This window comes from Cryptomeria japonica, chromosome 7, assembly GCF_030272615.1.
Source record: "Cryptomeria japonica chromosome 7, Sugi_1.0, whole genome shotgun sequence".
Taxonomy (NCBI): Eukaryota; Viridiplantae; Streptophyta; class Pinopsida; order Cupressales; family Cupressaceae; genus Cryptomeria; species Cryptomeria japonica.
The window spans coordinates 530,633,862-530,649,872 of record NC_081411.1 but is presented as its reverse complement, the minus strand read 5'-3'; the positions used below and the strand labels follow the sequence as shown (position 1 = coordinate 530,649,872).

General features: G+C 37.0%; 1 long non-coding RNA gene across 1 annotated transcript; it reads left to right on the top strand.

Moving 5' to 3' along the window:
- The first annotated feature begins 552 nt into the window (after nt 1-552).
- Nucleotides 553-14,418, top strand: LOC131856246 (uncharacterized). Its single transcript, XR_009358373.1, has 2 exons — nt 553-737; nt 14,032-14,418. It is a non-coding gene; the product is annotated as an uncharacterized LOC131856246 (long non-coding RNA).
- Nucleotides 14,419-16,011: the final 1,593 nt, after the last annotated feature.

Below are 16,011 nucleotides of genomic sequence, written 5' to 3'. Positions count from 1 at the left end.
ACCTCCAAGCCCCTCCTCAAAATAAGGACCTAACTGAAAGATAACTCCCTTCAAACTGCAAAAGAGAAGTCAAAATGAAAACCATCTCCTTGACTCAGATGTAACTGAAAATCCCTTCAAATCAGGGATGAAACTGAGTAAAACAATGAGTTAAGAGCTTGAAAAGTCTGTTTGACTCAATCTCTATCCAAGTGGACTCTCTAACTAAAGAAGAACTCATCATTAAGTGACAAATCACTCATTTTAACTCTATGTGTTTGAAAAAGACTCCAAATCACTAAAGTTAAGCACTCCTATCAACACTTGTCCAACTCTATTTTGCATTCAAAAATATCTTTCATCTTAAGTGATTTATAATTATCACTTTAAGATATAATATTTATAGGATTATGATGCAAGATGAAGAATTTTTTCAAAACCTTAAAAACTTAAGTTGATTATTTTACAAAAGTGTTTAACCAACACTTTGAAAGAATTACAAAAGACCCTAAAAACCATGATATACTATGAAATAAAGCTTTATTTAAAACTCAAAAAGCTAAAGCTTTTTGTTTTATCGGGCTTCCTAGGGTTTGTAAACCCTAGCACAAGACAACATATGGAATTCATCTTTCTTATTTTATTGCTTTCACTGCTTGGAGAAGGGTTGCCGCTATGCTGCTAGGGTTTGATACTTGAAGAACTCCACTGCGGATGCCATTCTGATTATTTGCAGAGTTCTTGACAGAGAATGAGAGGTAAGTTGTTTCTATTGCAGATTTCATCTCTCTGTGTTACAACCATTGTTTTAACTAGTATCTATGTCCTTATCATTCGCTTTTTGTGTATATTTGAAAGGTTATCTATAGATCTTATTGTATGTTGACTCCTAATCTCAGAAACCTGAGCCTTTCTTCGATACAGTAACTAGATCATGCCTTTGTTGATGTGAACCTGATCATATACTTGGTATCTCCATTCTAGGGTTTGCTCCTTACATTATTTGAGACTGTTTTACCAGTATTTCTACTATCTCTGGCAATAATCTGCTCATTCTAAAGACCTATGCTTTTACTTCCATTTATGAGAATTTAATCTTATCTCTGCCTTCATAGTATTGAAGCGTCTAAAGAGCTATTTGACTATATTTGACAGTGGAAAACATAAACTGCAACCTTTGCTTTCAATCATAGTTGTGTTTGGAACTGTATATCATCAAAGATCCACTACTGGGACTGATTTTAATGTCTTTGATAGGAAAGATTTTGACAGAAATGCGATCCTTTGCTCATTTTATATTGTCATAGTGATTTATGGTTGTGATCTTTGGTTTGCTTAGTATCTTTTGGCTGCAGCTTTCATTTCCTGGGTATATGATAACAGTGGTCTCCCGAGTGATCTTTGATGTGCTTAACATGAATACTTTTCATATCTCTGTTAAGATTGCACAAGTTTTGATGTATCATTCTTAAAATGCATCTCCCTCTTGAGATGTCTTATCCTATGAACTATAAGGAGTATCAAAAAATTTGCTCCCTGTGCTTGAAATTTCAACATTCTCTTGACTGACAAATTGTGCTACTTGCATTGTTTTTATCATATGCCATCACAGTTGAAGAGTGTAAAATCTGTCTTTACTTGCTTGGGATTGTCATTTTTTTTGTAATATTGTATCTGAATATAGTGGGGATGAACGTGATTGTCTGGGGATGAACGTGATTGTCTCCTTATAGCTTCTTCATAAACTATATTATTCACTATTCTTGATTATTGATGCATAGATGTATTGGTGGATCACCCCCTTTAATAATAGATACTTTATGTGCACAAGACTATCTTTTTGATTTAAGAGTTGTAATATATCTTCTTCTATCATTGTGACTTCAACCCTTTAACTATGCTTTAATGAAAAACTTCTTTGATAGAGGTTGCTCCTCTGATGATGATACCACTATTCTAACAATCAATTCATAATTTCATTGCTCTTATGATGAACATTTTTCACAGTTGTTGCATCTTTTCTCCATTAGTTCACTATTACTTTTCTTTTTGGAATCCTGACTTGGGTCTATTCTTGAGATACTTTCCTTCAATTTAGCTTATTATGTTTGCTCAAACTTTGAAGGATCTTCAAACCTTCTCAATACCTTATATGGGTCTTTATTTTGCTTGAGGTCTGCAAATGGTTTGAACTCTATGATATTTCCTCTATGAGTACTTTGTTAAGAAGCATACAACTTTAATGCCCCTTGAGCTATTAATGCTTTGTGGGACTAAAACCTGCAATTTTTGTTTCGTGACTTGGTCTCAGTCTGTCATGTTTGAATCATTCTTTACATTCTCAGATCTCTTGTTGAAATACCTCATAAGGGGACTATTAGCCCTTATTCCTTGACTGTGATTGCTATCTTTAGATTGGTTTTTATGTTCTCAGGCTAATCATAAATTCTCAAAATCTGTTCAACTCTTTTAACAATGTCCCTCAATTGTCATGACAACTTACTATAGATTTTGAATGGGAAGAACCTCTAGGACTACCTTTGCTTACTTGGGAGGTATCTCTTTCTTTTGAGGTTATGATAGGCACTACGACTATATTTTAACATATGACTGGCACCATTACCCTTTCATGGGCTACAAATAAGAATATTAATAAAGTGGAATAAGACTCATAATATTGAATTAAATATTAATTAATTACAATAAAGGTCCTATAATACAAAGAGGAAAGGGAAATGCTAAAATAGGAGCTAGGAGAGTGTGAAATTGGTGTACAATTTATGATGCTACATTTAGCCTCCACTTTAGTGAAGTATGATCTTACAATCATACTCTCGGTAAAGTAGAAAGATGAGAGAGAGAAGTAGAAAGGAGCATAATCACAAGGAGATAAGACTGCTAATTTTGAGGAACCAAGCTGCCATTCTTAGGATATTAACTCACACAATCACATGCAAGGACACATAAGACAAGGGGTTAATACTAAAAATAAGACATCAAGTCAACTAGCCAAAGAGACATCGATAATCAAAATGTCTCAACCAATAATATTATTCTTGAAAAATGCCATCTGAAGAACACAAGTGATCACATAATAGAGCAAAGAACACATCATCCATGAACCACAAATAGCAAAGCTTTGAGCTCATGAGAAGAAAGAGAGGAAGCATGGATGCACATTCTAGATGTGTTTTTCTATGTTATCCATGAGAAGAAGAATGAGAGAGGACATGGATACACATTCTAGATGTGTTTTTATAGGTGATCCATGTTGGGTGTGAGAGTAGGAATAGTTTATCTATTCTTTTCTAGTTCCACTCATCCTTGTTCATGTGTGAGGGTGATGTCTAGTTTCAAGTATATAGCACTCAGAATAAATTTTTGTTTTCTCTGGTTTTGAGCGTGCTTCAACCTGTTTAAGACATATAATAAAAATGCAAATGCCAAGGGGTGAATGTCTGGTTTCAGGAACATCTCATATAAGAGTGTGTTTACTCTAGTTTCAAGAATATGTAATCGAGCATATAAAATAGATATGTGCTTGCTTTCAAGGAAATCTTTTGTAAGAGTTTGTTTTCTCTGGTTTTAGTTATGTGCATGCCATCTAAGACATATATCAATGTTGCATTTGGTTTCAAGGATGAAGCAACTTGTATAAGAGTTTGTTTTCTTTGGTTTTAAGTCTAAACACCTCGTTTGAGACATGCAAAGATATGATCTACAATATGGTACAAAGAGGGAAATATGGGTGACCCTCTTAAGATGTTAGCATAGCCCTATGTTGATGTCTTAAGGAAGCTAAGAACAAGGATACCCACATTTAGCACCGAGGAGATGTCCTTTAGGAAACAATGCCCATAAGTCCAAGGTAAACAGGGAATACTCTTATAAGCAAGGATAAGATAGTTGAAAAAGAGTTATCTTGCAACAAGTGCAAAGGGATCCTTGGAGGATAAGAGATATTTTCTGAAAAAGGCATCTACCTCCAAGAGGAGTTTCTTGAACAAACATAACATCTTCTACCAAAAGAAAGGAAGGAGAACAAGAATGCCTACCTTCCTCCTATTGCTAGGTAGAAGAGATTCTTGATAAAGGATGACACACTTTCGAACCAATGTGAGCAATAATTTTATGATATGCATTGCCAAGTAAGAAGAGGTTATAGGCAAGGACATACAACTCTTGCATGAGAGAGAATCCTTGAGAAAACAACAACTTCACAAGAAGAATGACACCAAATTATAAGAAAACACCACTGAATAAAGGAAAAGTGGATACTTAGGAAGGATAGGAAAGAGATCATTTCCCCCCAAATATAAGAACTTAAAAATCTGGATTTGAACTAGGAGGACCAACGTATTAGACGCCCTGGTCTTGGGAAAGGGGTGCTGAGTGCCCCAGTCCCTGGGTCCCAGGCTAAAGTTTATAACAAAGAAGTGAATTCAAGTTTACATAAAGGGGTCTGGACAAGACATTAGCTTGTTGGGATGCCATATGGGAATGAGAAGATGTAAATTCACTAGAAAATGGAGGAGAGGATGTTGACAAAGGAAGAGGTTTGGTGCAGGAGCACCTAGCTTCTAACCATTTTGTTGTTGCACTTTCCATATTTTGGTGTGATAGTCTTTATTTTGTATTAGGTTTGTGAATAATGGACTACTCAGAGGTCCACATGTGTGTTGGATATTCATTTGAAGGATGATTATCAACTAGGTTATTTGTTTGCTCAAATTTGGCCTATGAGCCCTTGTAAGCCTAAAATGGCATAGATTTTCATTTGATGTAAAATGTCTTGTAAAGCCTCATTTGGCATTTAGGAATATCATTTTAATGTCAGGGAGTTATCCTAGGAGGTTTAGGATGAGTAGAAATGCATAAAATATAAAAATGCACATTTGAGCGAAAGTTGTCATTGTTGCTTGACAGAATTTTGCAACTCTTTAGCAACTTTTGCATTTTTGAGCACATCAGTGGTTAGGAAACCAATGCAGAGTTGAATAGGATCCATATGGAATATAAAATTCTTTGAGAATGATTGTACATGGGTTGGAAAAAGCCTTAAGCAAGTTTGAATAGATTGTGAAGACATTTTCCAGTTTTTACCTTGTAATTTTCTCATCTTTTGAGCAGCAGTCCGTACCAAATGGATTGACCTTGCTACTATTCTTTCACGAATGTTTGGTGTATGATATTGTAGTGCTCAGAAGGTGTTTGTAATTGGTTTTAGTGCAGGTTTGAAGTGTGTTTCTAAATTTATATTGCTCTCGGCCTGAGGAAGGGTTTAAGAGCCCAGTTATGGTTCCAGCTTGAAATGCCTTGAGTTTTGCTCAATAACCCTTGGGAATAAAGATATGGAACCCTTGTACAATGTAAATATGTTTTGTATTAGCCTGGAAGTTGTTGAGAAGAAACTTGCCATCATTTCCTAGGTGAGCTCAATCATAGCCCGGTTAGGAAAATGATTGAAATGTTGCAGATGCTTGCAGGGATGATCAGTTGTGGAAGTGCCAATTGTTTGGCATGAGGAAGTTATGTGTGGTAGAGCCTCTATGAAAAGGTGGAGGTGTGACTGAATAGAAAAAACTACAAAACCCATTGGAGAAGACTACTAAGTCCTACACCCTCTATAAATGCCATTTTTAGGTTTCGTACCAGTATGGACATACCTGACTATCTCACCTTGTGGATCCAAAAGTTCATCCAAAAGGGTAATCAGATCACCAAAGATGTGGAAGGTTCTTTGAGTGATTTTTGAATAATTGCCCAAAAACGAGTAAGGTAGGGCTAATTGGGGCTCTAGGGCTACTAGGCCTAGAAAATAAGAGAAATAGGGAACAATGAAGAAATGATGGAACACCAATTGAAGAACCAATTGAATGACATGTAAACACCTTTAGAACACCCATTACACCCCCTGCAAGTACATGTTAGAGGATTGCATAGCTTAAAGGTTGGATTTACCCTTGTGAATCTCAACCATGCTTGAAGCAACTATTGAGCACAACTTGATAGGGAGCACTCCAAGAGAGTTTGAGAGTGTTGGTTTATTAAAGACAAGTGAAGAGTGATAGGATCCCACTTAAACATCATTCAACTACCTATTGAGAAAGGTGAAACTCTTTTTGAGAACCCCTCCCCATCAAAGTGGTATCAGAGCAAACTAAGATTTGGGAAGAAGCCAGTTCATGTCAGAGACTGAGTCAGTAGGAGAAAATAGTCTCAGGATGGTGACCAATGTAGAGTTAGACAAGAAGGTAGAAGATCAAGAGAAAGAAAATAGACTCCTCAGGGTAAGAATACAACAATTAGAGAGAAAACTAGACGCAATTGAAGACAGGGCTGAGAAAGTAACAATCCAAAACAATGAAGGGAAGGGTAAAGAAGTAGTAGAAGAGGATAACACATTTGAACTAGATCCTATTCTACTTGAATAACCTTTCCTTATAGCCATCAAAGCCTTAGGAGGGAAGTCCTTAGAAGGAGTGCCACTTTTTTGTGGAAAAATGGAACCAGAAGTAGTCATGGAATGGATTGAAGGATTGGAGAATCACTTTGAATGTGATGGGATTAGTGAAGCCTAGATTGAGAGGAGCAGCCTTGACTTGGTGGAAGTTCATCCAAGAGGAGAGGCAAAAGGAGGGTAAGAACCCAATTGCCACTTGGAAAGGAATTCTAGCCAAGGTGAAAGAAGCATATATCCATGAAGACTATGAAATTCAATTGCACAAGAGGAGACACAAATTGAGACAAAGAGAATTAGATGTGAGCAGCTATATTGAGGAATTTCAGAAGTTGTGTTTAAGATCCAAGGTGGTGGAAGATGAAAGAATCAAGGTATCCAGGTACTTGAATGGCTTGAGATGGAATATTCAAGAAGAGTTGAGTTTGTTGTGTCCCAGTACTATTATAAGTGCTATCAATTGGCACTCAAGGTGGAAGAGAAGAGAAAAAAAATAAGAGCAAAGCAATAGAGGCAGAGGCGAGGGAAGAGATGGTAGAGGTCATAGAGGTATCTATGGTGGAATAATTATAGACAAAAGATCCCAAGGGGAATCCAAGCTGGCAGAGAAAAGTGAGGATTCCAATAGCAAGGGCAGCTATAGAGGAAGGGGATCTAGAAACTCTAGTAGAGGAAGGTCTAGTGGATTAGGAAGAGGGTCCTATTTTGCCACAATGAAGTGCTACAATTGCCATCAACTTGGACACCCGACCTATAGATGTCCTAAGAAGTATTCTTCATCCCAAGGAGGTGAGAGGAGAGTAAACTATATTCAAGAAGATATAGAAAATGTGAAAGCATCATAAATGAGTTTAGATTCAGAGGTTGGAGAGAATCTCATGATGAGAAGAGTCTTGATCAAATAATTGGTTAAGGAGGAACCTAGCCAAAGAAGATCCTTGTTTAGGATAAAATAAAAGATCATGGGTAAAGTATGTAGAGTGGTGGTGGATTCAGGTTCCATTGATAACATAGTGTCAGAAGAAGCAGTGAGTAAGCTCAACCTAAAAAGAATCCCACATAGTGATCATTATAGGATTACTTAGCTCAACAAGGGGCATCATGTTCTTGTGAATGAACAAACTTGGGTGGAGTTCACTATAGGAGGCTACAAGGACAAAATCTTGTGTGACATCTTGCCAATGGATGCTTGCCACCTACTCCTAGGTAGGCCTTGGCAGTTTAACAGAAAGGCAACACACCATGGGGAAAATAATGCTTATACTTTTCAAAAAAATGGGATCACCTATAAAATTGAGTCCATAGGAGACCAAGAAGAGGGAAGATCTAAGGGTCCTAATGTGTTGCTGGTTGGTGAGAAGGAGTTCATTAACACTCTCAAGGAAGGAGAAGGAGTGGGGTTTGCACTTGTAGTAAAACCAAAAGAAGAGAGCAAGGAGAGGAAATTATGCATTCCCAATGAAGTGCAAAAGATTCTGAATAAGTTTAAGGACATTATCAGTGATGGAACACCTACAACCTTGCCTCCTCAATGTGCCATAAGTCACCAAATTGACTCCATACCCGGAGCTTCATTGCCTAATAAGGCATCTTATAAAATGGCACCAGAGAAGAATAAAGAGGTAGCTAAGCAAATACAAGAACTCTTGGACAATGGTCTGATAAGGAAGAGCATCAGCCCATGTGCAGTTCCCACCATTTTGGCCCCAAAGAAGGGAGGTACTTGGAGACTTTGCATTGATTCTAGAGCTTTCAACCAGATCACAATCAGGTATAGATTTCCCATTCCAAGGATTGATTGATGGATTGTTTAGGAGGTGCTGAATACTTCACCAAGATAGATCTCAAGAGTGGTTACCACCAAATTAGAATCAAGGAGGGAGATGAATGGAATACAACATTCAAGACCACAGAAGGACTTTATGAATGGCTTGTTATGTCATTTGGACTCACAAATGCCCCTAGCACATTCATGAGACTCATGAATGAAGTACTCAAAGACTATATTGGTAAATTTGTCTTTTATTTAGATGACATCTTGATTTTTAGCAAGTTTAAAGATGAACATCTTAAGCATATAGAGATTGTATTAAAGAAACTATGTCATGAGCAACTAAACATCAATTTGGAGAAATGTGAGTTCATGAAACAGGAGTTGATATATCTTGGGTTTGTAATCTCAAGAGGTGATTTTGGTGCAGGAGCACCTAGGACCTAGTTTCTTGGTTTTTGCAAATTTTGGCTTGTACTGATCTTAGCCAAGTCAGTAGGGAATAAGGACTCTAGGAGGGTGAAAGAGTGTGTGATTGGTCAATGTAGGCCTAGGTGGAGTTTATTTTACCTAGGTTTGCATTTTTGTGTAAATAGTGTGTTTGAGCAGTTTTTGGCCTTTTTGTTGGTCAAAAGTGTCAAATGTTGACACTAGCCTTAGAGATGGTTAAATAGGTCTTAGGGACATTTGAAAAGTCATATGTGATGACTGGAAATAGGTCTCTTAGGTTGGAGAGACCAAAAAGTGTAAAAACACAATGTTGCAAAAAGTTGTCATGACAACTTTTGTCCTGAAATCGGTTCCACGTTGAAGCTAGGGATTTCTCAACGCCATGAAAGGACTCCATAGATGGGAAGGCTATATAAACCCTCTCTTGCACATTTACCAAGGTTTTTGTACTTGTATTTTGAAAGCAATAATCAGAATACAAGATTTTAGATTGCATTTTCCTTTATTTTTGGTCAAGTTTTACATTCTTTGAAGGTTTAATGGATTGAATCCATCAATCCAATAATGGATTGAGATTCAGTAGTGTATTGTAGAGTAGGCTTTTCATTTACAAGCATTGTAGTTAGCATTTACTTCTGTTAAGTGATTTGATTCACAAGTAGCCAGTTTTGGCTTGTAATTAGTCTTTCTCTTGTAAATATGGTTGCCTCATGAGTCCCACATGTGCTGCCATCACGGCTAGTTGGGACATGGTTGGTAACCTCCTATACAGTGTAAATATGTAGTTTCAATCAATGAAGATGTGTTTGGTTATGATTGCCACCTCATTCTAGGCAAGTCCAGGAGCAACCCGACTAGAGAAGAAGAGGTGAAAAAGTGGTGAAGAGTGCAGAGGTGAATGAAAGAACACCATTTTTGAATTTGGAGGAGTTTATGAGGTTGGGGCAGACTTGTATGCACAAGGAGGAGTCTTGAAGAATCCATTTAACAACAAAACCCAAATTGCCTACTCACTGCTAGTTTAAGCCCTTAAAAACCCTACAAACCCTCATTTTGGAGTTCATACCTTGTATGGACAGACCAGGGCCTAAAACCACAAAAATCTATTGGGCATGGATGTATCATTGAAGAAAAGTTGAACTTGTTTGGGGGTTCTTTGAATCATTTTCCTCCAAGCCCTAGAAGACCGGTCTTGGAGGCCTAATTAGGCCTAATTCCTTGTAGCCCTTTTTCGGACAAGATTGTGAAACCGGTAGGAAAACTTAAGGTTGCAATACTCCAATGGACTCCATATGCACTAATAACATGTTATAAGACTCTATTACACCTCTGCAACACCTTATATCTTCTATGGGTCATTTTGACAAGTTGAGGCTATGAGGCTGGAATTGAGTGCTTGAGAAGCACAATGAATTGATAGGGTTCCTAACCAAAACACCTGAAGAAAACACTCTAATAGGGACAAGAATCAAGTCCTAGAAGAGAGTGAGGGAGACTTGGGGGCCTAGAAAGCAACTAGGCTTGGTGAGTTGGTGGAATTGAGCAACATCAACTTAGAAAGTGTTGAGCTGGCTAGGTTAATCCTATCAAATTGGTATCAGAGCTTAAAATATTTGGGCTAGTAAGGTTGATTTCCTTGTTTTCAGGAGAGTCAATTGGAGACAACATGGTGACCAATGCTGAATTGGCAAGGAAAGTGGAAGATCAGGAGGAAGAGAATAGACTCCTGAAGGAAAAGTTGGAAAGATTGGAGAGTAAGCTTGGTGATATTGAGACCAAGGCAGAAGAACTGTATGTAAAAGTGGAAGGAGTAGAAGGAAAGGGTAAAGAAGTAGCAGAGGTAGACAAGATACCTGAGCCTGATCCTATCTTAGAGAAAGAACTTTTCTTGAAGGCATTGAAGGCCTTGAGTGGCAAGTCACTAGAAGGATTGCCATTGTTCACTGGCAAGATGGAGGCATAAGTGGTCCTAGAATGGATAGAAGGTATGGAGAACCACTTTGAGTGTGAATGCATAACTGAATCCCAGAGAGTTAGGGTAGCCAAGTCCAGGATGAGAGGAGCTTCTCTCACATGGTGGCAATTTGTCCAAGATGAGAGGAAGAAAATGGGCAAAGCACCCATCTCTTCTTGGAAAGGGATGTTAGTCAAAATCAAAGAAGTCTATCTCCTTGATGACTATGAAGTGCAAATTCATAGGAAGAGGTCAAACTTAAGGCAGAAAGATCTTGATGTTAGTAGCTTCATCGAAGAGTTTCACAAACTTAGCCTTAGATCTCATGTGGTAGAAGAGGAGAGTCTCAAGGTTGCTAGGTACCTAAATGGCCTACAGTGGAATATCCAAGAAGAAATCAGTTTAATGAGCCCAAAAATAGTGCATCAAACTTTTCAACTTGCCCTTAAGGTGGAGGAAAAACTAAAAAGGAAACATGACTCAAGCAACAATAGGGGCAGAGGAAGAGGAAAAGACAATAGAGGCCATAGAGGAGGTTTTAGTGGAAGAAGTTCTAAACAAAGAACACAAGGAGAGACTTAACTCACTGAGCAACAAGATAGTGGCAGCAGTAGAGGAGGATTCAATAGAGGAAGGGGATCAAACAATGGTTCTAGAGGAAGATCTAATAGCCAAGGAAGAGGTTCATCATACTTTGCAACAATGAAGTGTTACCATTGTAACCAACTTGGTCATCTAGCTTATAAGTGTCAAGAGAAGTCACACGGTGGGGTAAAAAGAGGGAGCTATCTTCAAGAAGAATCTTCAAGCAACAAGACTTCAGAAGTTGCCTTAGAATTAGAAGTAGGTGACAACTTGATGATTAGGATAATTTTGATCAAAGAACTGGTCAGAGAAGATCCTAGCCAAAGAAGCTCCTTGTTTAGGATAAAATGCAAGATTTTGGATAAAGTGTGCAAAGTGATCATTGATTCTGGGTCTACAGACAACATTGTGTCAGAAGAGGCAATAAGCAAGCTCAAATTGCAGAGGATACCTCACAACAACCCTTATAGAGTCACTTGGTTGAACAAAGGACAACGTGTTCTTGTTAATGAGCAAACATGGGTGGATTTTACCATTGGGAGGTATAAGTACAAGGTGTTATGTGATGTCCTACCCATGGATGCATGTCATCTTCTATTGGGAAGACCATGACAATTTGATAGACAAGATATCCATGATGGAGCCAAGAATGCAAATTCATTCAAGAAGGATGGAGTCACATTCAAGTTTCAGTCTATCCTTGAAGAAAGTGAAAAAAAGGTAGCCGGTCCTAATGTTCTTTTGGTGAGTGAAAGGCAGTTCTTAAAGACACTTGAGGAAGGTGAAGGCATAGGGTTTGCACTTGTGATGAAGCCCAAAGAAGAAGACAAGAAAGAGAAGAAAGATTTACCAAAAGAGGTGCAAGAATTGTTGAAGAAATTCAAAGGTATAGTAAGTGAAGGATAGCCAGTTACCTTACCCCCTAAAAGAACCATAAGCCATCAAATAGACTTTATTCCAAGAGCATCCTTACCTAATAAGTCAGCCTATAAAATGACACCTCAACAAAATGTTGAAATTTCCAAGCAAATCCAAGAGCTCTTAGACCAAGGCCTAATTCGGAAGAGTATTAGCCCTTGTGCTGTCCCTACCATGTTGGCACCAAAAAAAGGTGGTACTTGGAGATTGTGTACTAATTCTAGAGCCATAAATAAGATCACCATCAGATATAGGTTCCCTATTTCTAGAATAGAAGACCTAATGGATTGTTTAGGGGAAGCCAAGTACTTTACCAAGATTGACCTTAAGAGTGGCTATCATCAAATTAGAATCAAGGAGGGTGATGAATGGAAGACTACTGAAGGTCTTTATGAGTGACTTGTAATGCCATTTGGCTTATCCAATGCTCCAAACACCTTCATGAGACTCATGAATGAGGTGATGAAGGACTTCATAGGTAAATTTGTGGTATTATATCTTGATGATATTCTCATTTTCAATAAGGATAGAGCAACACATATTAGTTGTTTGCAAGATGTAATACAAATATTGTATGATGAAAAGCTAACCATGAATTTGGAGAAATGTGAGTTTGTTAAGCAAGAATTGGTTTACCTTGGGTTTGTGTTATCTCAAGGAAACCTCAAGATGGATACAAGCAAGGTTGAATCCATTGTAAATTGGCTCACTCCTAGATCAACAATAGAGGTGAGAAGCTTCCATGGATTAGCCCAATACTACAAGAAGTTCATTAGACAATTCAATGCTATATGTGCCCCATGCTAGACACCATTAGAGGTGGTATGTGTAATACCCTAAAATTGATCATCTAAACCATGGGCCCCTAATCTCGACAACATCACCAAGGTCCTAACCAAAGGCAATTAAATCAACCTTGAGCACATAATTAATTCTTCAATTATCAAATATCACATGGCAAATCAATTACTCAATATTAATTAAATATTTATTAAATTAATTGAATCATTCCAAGAAAATCACTTTTTGATCAACTATCCTATTTAATTTATTAAATATCTTAGCATATTTAATTAATTAATAATTTTGCCATTTAATCATGCAAAAAGGAATTAATTTATTACAAAAGAGGATTAATTACAAAGCAAGAGTTAAATTGAAAACAAATAAAAGAATTGAATTGAGAGAGAAATCAAACTTGAGATATTATTTCTTTTTATAAATTGAGAACTAGAAATCAAAAAAGCAATTTAATTGAATTATTGAATTATTCTCTTGAATTAGAACTCAAAGCTTTTCAGAAAAAGAAGTTCAGTTGCATTGAAAAGACTTTTCTTGAATAAATCAAAGAATTATCTATTTTTATCACAAATGCATGGAATTAATTAAATCTTATTATTTCCAATGCAACTTGGACTTCTTATTTGAATGCATTTCGAGATTTTTGAGAATACGTCCTTATTATACTGATTTTGCTCTGGAGTCATTGATACATTGTGCTTTTTTAGATTATTTGCATCCATATTAGTTTATCTCATATTGCTTGAATTATTGCTTGAATTTCATTATTGCTTGCTTATTCATCCATCTTGCATCCAATTTGCCTATTTATCATGATCATATAGATTAAATCCTTTGTCTTGGTGTAGTCCAGTTACTGGTATTGCTTATACAAAATCTGAGAGCAATCTTATACTCACATCTTTTTGAAGGCAATTAGTCGCTTTGTTATTGTTTATTTCTTTATTGATTATATCTATCTAACCATACATGTAATGACTTAATTGAAGTGTTGTGTCTTGCAGATATAGATTCTTTCCACTTTTCTCACACATTTCTGGCACCCACCGTGGGGCAGAAGAATACATTTTTCGGCCTCCAAAACTGACTTTTTTATTCTTTGTTATTTTCCAGATTTTGACTTTTCGGATTTTCGGCCGTACAGCCTCTGCATCATCTCGTACAACAATTTTCACAGGCTGAAACAATAATCTACAGGTGTTGTATGAGCAGAAATTCTCTGTCGTACGAGCAGAAATATTCTGTCATACGCGCATAAATCCTCTGTCGTACGAGTAGAAATCCTCTGTCGTGCGAGCATAAATCCTCTGTTGTACAAGTAACTGATTTGTCATTTTTTTTTTTACTTGTTCGGTTCTGTGAGAATTATCATATGGTCGAGTGAGAATACTCATCCGAGTTACTGTTTTGTCGTATGAGAAACAGAGAGTTTTTATTTAGGATTTTGCTTGAAATAAGGCTTGTGGAAGGTCAATATATATGGAATATAACATTTAAGTATATATATTGTCAGGATGTTTGAGAGGGGTTTTGGACCTCCAAGAGTTATAATGCAAAATCTAGTTTTTGGAGGATTTTCCAAATTTTAGACTTAGTCAAATTTCAGGGCATTTTAGCATTAGGAGTGAAAAATTTGTAACCGAGATTTGATATTAGGCTTGTGTAAGTCCACCAAAAGATTTGATATTTCACTAAATTTTTCTTCTTGCAGGTTTCTAACAGTTTCTTGCAGGTTGGAGGAGTTAGATTATGATATTTTGAAAAACAAATTACTTTTCAGGGTTTTTTCTTGAATTAGATTTTGATGATACTGACGCTAACTCTGAATTGTCTTTTGTCCGCCTTAGAATTTTCAACATCCTAATCAATTTTTGTAGAATGCTTGTCAAAGAATATGCTTGTCGCACAAAGACAATATGACTACTGATTCATTGTCTTTGCAAGTTGCCTAAGGAGAATCGACCAAATATCGTGTATTCTTTCAATTTCATTTTTAAGCACCTAACTTGGTATGTGGTTAATGAACAAATCTATTTTTTGTATTTTTAGAAAATTCTGAGAGGTAGGAGAGTATGCTCTTGTTTGCATAGACAATCAGAAATCCAGACCCTTGAGGCTTTTTCTTTGTTTTGAGATTTGTATTTTAGCGGACCTGTCATAGTGGGAAAAAGTAATCACCCTGTGAGAACGACTCAAGTGAGTACAGCTAGACCTGAGCATTCCAACTCACTATAATAAATAGGTCTCTGATGATTAAAGTCTTAGAGGATGGGATTATTTGAGTTTTCTCTTTGAGATCTCTCATATCGGGCATTTTGGAGGGCCTCACGGTCTCAATCACGTTTACGTGACTACAACTTGTTTCGATACCTTGTTGGGCTATAGGCCTCAATCATGCTTGCGTGACTTCAATTGGTAATTTCAAACGGAATTCTTGACTAAGAACTATAAAATTAGAAGCTACCCGGTTCACCTCCGAAAGGGAGATAATCATTGTGCAAGAGAGATAGTAACTCTCTCAAGACACTTGCCATATCGTGCCCCCATTAGCGTTTGGAGTCGGCTAATACGACATTGAGAATCCATTGTGTGAGACTCAATAGCTGTATTCTAATTAGCTATTGGGTGTGTACCTAAGTCAGCAAGCAAAGGTTTTCTTTCATCACCAAATTCCTTAGGGTTTGCATGCTGTGATTGGAGTCACTATTTATACTACGTGTTTTTTGTGTTTTCATCCTTGAAACATAAAACTAAAATATCAAACCCGGAGAAAAACAAGAAACAAACTCAGTGATAAAAAACTCTATTTGTGTCAGAACTAGTCTATCCTAAAATCGAAATTCTGCTCAAAACTAGTTTATCCTGGTAAAAAATCAGTCCATCTCAGAATCTGTCATCCTCAGTTGTCATGCTCAGCAATTAGAAAACTCATAAATTTTAGTCTCTACCCTGTGAACAGTCATACGAGTCTGATAGATTGTCATCCTAAACTGTATTCTGTGTCGTCTGAGTATTCTGATTTGTCGTGCTGCACTGAATCCTATGTCATACGAGTCTGAAATATTGTCGTCCTAAACTACATCCTTTGTCATA